Consider the following 6,152-nt stretch of genomic DNA (forward strand, 5'->3'; position numbering starts at 1 on the left):
GTCATCAGGTTCAATCTCGTCAATAAACTCAACGTCACCACCACTACCATCGTCTTCCCCTCCTGTCATGTCCACGTTCTTTCTAGCAGCCTCACTCTTAATCTCTTTATACTTGGATTTATCTGACTTGACTTTCTTCTTGGCTTGTGATGCATTTGTACTTGATCCATCTTTAGATTCTAGGAAACTTGTAGTTGGTGCAGGCGACTCCATGGAACATGTTGAACTACTTGTTCTAGGCTTTTCAAAGAAGTGCATGAACAACTTGCTCAACTTCTTGGCTTCCTCTCCTCCAGCTTTCGTCTCTTCTATCCTTCAGCTCCACTTTCCTTCTTCTTCGTGAAAAAACGTTTCATGGTCTTCTTAAACAATGCTCTGAAATAAGGAAATAGCACTTTTAATAAGAACATTAAATTTCATAGATTTTGCACAAAATTCTGGACTACCTCCCTAGTTTGCGCAGGAGAATGGTCTTACTGCCAGTTGACACTGGGCAGTGGTACTATGAGGTATGTGGTCATGTGGCTCCCAGCACTGTATTTTTGTCTAATAATTTATATAAGTGGTTTAACAATCCGGCCATCCTAGTGCTTCTCACCCATGATAATCAAAGACAAATCATACATCTGGAGAAAATTCTTTTTTCACTATTCGAGGATGGCTTGTCTGACTTTAATAGAAACTGCTCAGTGGCACCCAGGGTACGTGCCATACCTGCCATACCTTAGGTACGCCACTGCATTTAACTATTAACAGTTTTTAGTCTAGTGACTATTACATTATCAAAATGTATCACAGGATAATTTATTTAACTGGTGTTGTTCCTAGTATTGTGTTTCTTTTTCCTCTGATGACGATTTTTTGCGTTATAAAGATGTTTTAGTTTTGTTTTTCATTATTAAAATAATATTTTTCATATAAAAGATGTTTTGTTACACTGATGATTGATCATTTTGTTTCAATATTTATAATAACTTTTCTTTTGTTCATGTAAAGAGGGCGCTATGTCTAACAGGAAGCTAGAAGAACCGCGAAAAAATTTCACTAAGATGGTCGGTGAGTGACAATTGGCGGGTAAGCACACTGATAATACTGTCAGTATTCCTTGCGAAATAGTAGTACTATTACTACGATGTTACTTTATTGTAACAATTTTTGTGCTATGACGAAAATGCAAATACGTTTGATGTAATATTTATATCTATGGCTTATTATTGTCATAAAATGATAAATTGTATCTTATGATAATATAATTAATAGTAATACTAATAGGTTAATTATAACATTAATATTATCAAGTTTCTTAACACTAACAACTCAATCAGAGTCGTCTTCAACGAGTCCCACTCCTTTTGCAAAATGTGTTTTTGAAGTTTTTATGAAATTTTTGTACTTACTGTATTTGCTAGTTGAAATTTATTTAGTATTATTAATAGCATTAGTACACAAGTAATAAAATTTGAATAATACAAATAGTAGACTGACTGTTACTGTTAGACCTTGTCGCTGCTTGTGAGTTTAGGCCTACTTTCCACGTGATCTAACGAAACACATTGAACTGAAGACTGAATTTCGTGAGATCAAAAAGTTAAACGTATTCTTGTTCGATGTTTTAGCCTTTTCGTAAAATTGGCTCGCTGAGTTTTATTTTTAGTATTGTGGCTATCACGAGTAGCACTAGCAGTGATTTTTAATTTTAGAATAAATTAAATGTTGACTGTGTATTCTGATGAAATTTTTCAATCAGTGAAAATGTGCTTCGTAATTTATATTTAAAATCAAAGAATATATAATTCTTATCACGTCAATTGCACATTTATTCGATATATATATATATTTGTACTTACCAGTATTGCAAGTACACTGTACAATTTGTCATTTCTAATGATATTAGAATATGCAGTTATGTGGGTGCTGCTATGTTGGAACAGTTTGGAAGTTCACATCAAGGAGACTGGACAATCTGACTTATCAAGCAGAACATCGTCCATATTTTCAGTAACAGATAAAAACCCTGTAATGAGAGAACTTTCATAAGGTAGACCTTTCTTCAGAGGTAAACTAGGAATGTTCAATCACATGATATTATGGCTTAGGTCTACTTCGTAACAATTTCCCCAACTTTAACTTTTACATTTAGAAAATGTATCATGTATCCTCAGAAGGTGTTGCCAGGTTATTTGTAAGTGGTATAATTTTGGAAAAATGTGTATCAATGGAATTCAGTGTGAAAGTTAAAATTATAACAGGCAGCTATGATAGATATATATATATATATATATATATATATAGTAGGGGAAGCAAGTATTTAATAATGATAGTATTTTTAAATATTAAAATAGCTATTTCATAAAATAATTTCTTAAACAATGATAGGACCTGCCATATATTCTTGTATAGAGAGAATAAAACTGTTTAATGATTTATTGGATCATGAGGAAAGTACATGATTGTGTGTTAGTATACATGCTTTCACAGTAATATTTGGACAATTACTTCATTTGAAGAACTGCTTGAAATATAACCTGATAGTTTTGCTGACTGCAAGAATGGTAATACATACTCTCCTGTTCTAAGTGTTGTGTACTTAAAATTGTGAGGGTTATTAAATGTGAAATGTGTGAAACAAATTGGGTCAAACTTTTAAAAATCATATCAAAAATAGAAATTGCTTAACTTGGTGTTATATCTCAGTAAGGATTGGAAAAATTAACATTATTCCAATAAAGATAGAGAAAATAAAGCTTTTATAAAACTGTCAAGTAATGCTCATTAAATGTCAATTTTCCAAACCTTTGTGAATAGAATCAAGTACCTTCCTAACAAAATGAATAGGGCCCTCCTTGTTCCCTTATTTTTAAAGCAGTACAATTTCCCAGTCATTGGGATTTGTTCTCATTATAAACAAGTTGATAATAAAGCCCTCACCAATTCATAATTTTATTCACAATTTTAGGATATTTCATGGAGAAATTAGCAAGGGTTGAATCAATAGGAAACTTGAGGGAGCTCCTTGACTGTGGAAGATAATTTCTTGAAATTTATAAGATGTAGAGCTAAAATTGGATTATATTGTCTGTCTGGTTTTGAACTAGATAGTTACAAGCATAGAATCTTTAGCTTTAATACTGGGAATGTTTTTATTTAATTAATATTTGTGGTTTGGTTGGTGTTAAGTAAAATTTTGTATTATAAAGTTTTGGTAAGAGGGCTTGAATTATTTTTGAGTGGCGACATTTAATGTTTGAACTTGTACTGAGGGTAAAATTTTGAAGGTGTAGAACACTAGGGAAAGGTGAAATAGGTTGCTTGTTCATGTGGTTGATGTTTAATTTTAGCTTAAATAATTTCAAATGTTTGGATACATCTAGATGTGTTTTTTATTGTTTGATTGGTTATTTTTGTTGTGTAGTGGGGTGCTTACAAGAGTAAGAGAAGTTGAAATATACAAGTTATTTTATATTTAAGGTTTTTAAGAAGAAAGAGGAAAATGTGCTTAATGATATTTTTTACAGCATTTCTCTTTTGGTCATTAACTCTTATAGGAATATGTACACTTAGATTAGTTAGGCTACCAATAGGAACAGGCTTGTGTTTGTCAAAATTCTCACAGGTATAGGAAACTGAAAAGGAGAATTTCATTATACATAAATGAAAAAACTTGGTGAATTTCACATGATTTAGTGATGCTTCTAGGAATGGGTGGTGGAAACTAAGTATCACCAATGAAATCACATAAAGGTTAATTCTGACACTTGTAGCGCATCAGTATACATATTTTATCCATAAATGTTTTATCTTTATCAATGTTTTTGTTTACTGTTAACTGTCATGGAGTATAGAAGTAGCTGTAATAGGTTGTGTAAATTGTAATTAGGTTCTGGCCTAAGCAGTGTAAGAGCTCTAAACGAGGATATGTTTCTTCTTCCTAAATGTTTTGGAGTATCATTTTACTACAGTCTAAAAAACCTTAAGAAATATTTAAAGACAAGTTCAAGTTAAATAAGTTATTTTGATCTTACAAATTTTATTGTATTAATAAAACAGTCCCCACTGACAGAAATTTTAGAAGGAACACATAATACCCTGGGTATATTACATCACTGACATATTTTAAAGATGTCTAAAACAAACAGTTTGATTACTTCACTAAAGTCTACCAGTTCAAATATATAGAAAGTCTGTAGAGTATTGGTGAGTTATTTTTATTTCATATCTGTACTTAGTTATTAAAAATAAGTTTTTTAAATAATAATCTATTAATAATTTTGATTTAATTTGTTATAAAATGAAATATACATAGCTGAGCATTGCCTAGAACAGAATGCAATAATGCATTGTACAACTTGGGCTGGGTTCATTGATAGGTGATATCTCCAAGAGATTGGGAGGATATCACCAGTGATAGTTAATGAAAACCCATTTGAAACAGAATATGGATGACACTGTATAATATTAGTAATTTGAAGATAAGTTTTGGAAAATTATTGTATTAAAAAACATTGAAATAAAGAATGTTTCATTGGCATTAATATGTAAGATGTGAGGGTTTCCAAGAAAACAATACTATTTGTTATCTATAATTCTTTGTAAAAACAATTTAACTTATGCCAGCGGTTAACTGAGTATGTCACATTTACAGAATAATCTATAATTTATCAGATGTCTAGGTAATATATTAGGAAAATTTGTTTGTCAAGCAGTAGACAAGATGCTAGGGAAAGAAAGAATATAAACTGAAGGTTAGGGTGAGCATGTCCAGCTTGACAGAATTGAATTAATTGTTTTGAAACTGGGCTTTTAGACTATGGTATGCTCATGAGATCAAGACACTAATTATTATGGAGACTATATAGTGCTATTGTAGTCAAGTACGAGTTTTGTTAGTGTTTGTCATTGTTTCTAAATTCAAGGACCATATCAGAATAAAGTATAATTCTGTAATGCAATATCGCTGTCAATGACAAATGTGTTTGCATACAGTAACATTCATGTTTGTGCCAGTTATAATAACCTCTATGAGTACAGTTGTGCATTGTGATGGTGTAGGATTATAATGCAACTGTAACTCTTGTGGCTGTTTTATCAGCAGTTTTAATTTTGAATATGAGGTGTCCTGTATGTTCAATTGGAATTTACAACTTAATTATTTGTACGTACAATTTGGATATCTTGTAAACAAAAAAAACACAAACCTGAAAATATTTTCTGTAAGATGATCGATCATTAAATTTATGGTAACATTTTAAAAAACTTAATTATTTATTATATAGGTGAACTTGATAAACACAATTCACAAGCATGTACATTTCAACATAATACATGCAAGGAACATGTTTACTTTTGTAAAATGGAAAGTTCTTTAATAAGTACACTTCTCATATGTTAAATAGTCTCTGTGCATGGATGGGAGTCCAAGTGAGCATACCACAACATTTTACAGAGTATGATTCAAAATAGTGTATGTATTTATGTCAAAGTTATCAACTATTCATTTCACCCTACATTGCTGATTTAGCAACATTTTATGTTAAAGGAGATTAAGTACCAGATACAGTAGATACTGAAAACACTGTCAATGTGCATTTTCAAGGTTCTGGATGCTATGCAAATGTAGTAAGGAAACTGAGATGACCAAGTGTATTTTTAATCTTCACCTGAATATCACCTTGCACTCTTAACTTTTCAGTCTTGATTGGACTGATGTCAATTCAGACATCCTGAGTGCAAATACTTTTTTAACATATATGATTTATTATGTACAACAGACTTGTACATTTTACTAAATGCTTGCCACATTACATGAAGATACACGTGGTAATTTCAGAATTATAGTGAACTTTATTTCTTCATGTGAGGCTTAATAATATTTTGATATGCTATACTCAAATAGTAATATCAAAGCCATTTTGCTAACCTCAAGATAAATTGATGGAGCTAATATTTTCAAAAGATCACTAGTTATAGTTGATATTATTATAATTAAAGTTAAATTCTATTATTTCATTAAAGTATTGGTTATAATGTTTAATATTTAGAAGCTATAGTTGGTAAGCCAAATAAAAGGGAAATGTTCAATAAAAAAATTACCTTTAATTTTTGATATATTGAGAAAGTTTGAGCTATGACATTTTTGGTTGGTCAAAATTATC

At 30.8% G+C, this 6,152-nt stretch overlaps 1 protein-coding gene across 3 annotated transcripts in view; it reads left to right on the forward strand.

Annotated features, from left to right (window-relative positions):
- Window positions 1-1,008: 1,008 nt before the first annotated feature.
- Window positions 1,009-6,152, forward strand: part of LOC106459488 (CTP synthase 1-like) — a 49,626-nt gene continuing 44,482 nt past the window's right edge. The window contains exons 1-2 of one of the 3 annotated variants that reach the window (XM_013919111.2): window positions 1,057-1,074; window positions 1,895-2,056. The gene's annotated coding sequence lies outside the window, so the exon portion shown is untranslated. Of the gene's footprint in view, window positions 1,075-1,166; window positions 1,189-1,894; window positions 2,057-6,152 lie in introns of those variants that run through there. The other 2 variants (XM_013919110.2, XM_022385990.1) reach the window with 2 other exon arrangements.

Source organism: Limulus polyphemus, unplaced genomic scaffold, assembly GCF_000517525.1.
Source record: "Limulus polyphemus unplaced genomic scaffold, Limulus_polyphemus-2.1.2 Scaffold616, whole genome shotgun sequence".
NCBI classification, from domain to species: Eukaryota; Metazoa; Arthropoda; class Merostomata; order Xiphosura; family Limulidae; genus Limulus; species Limulus polyphemus.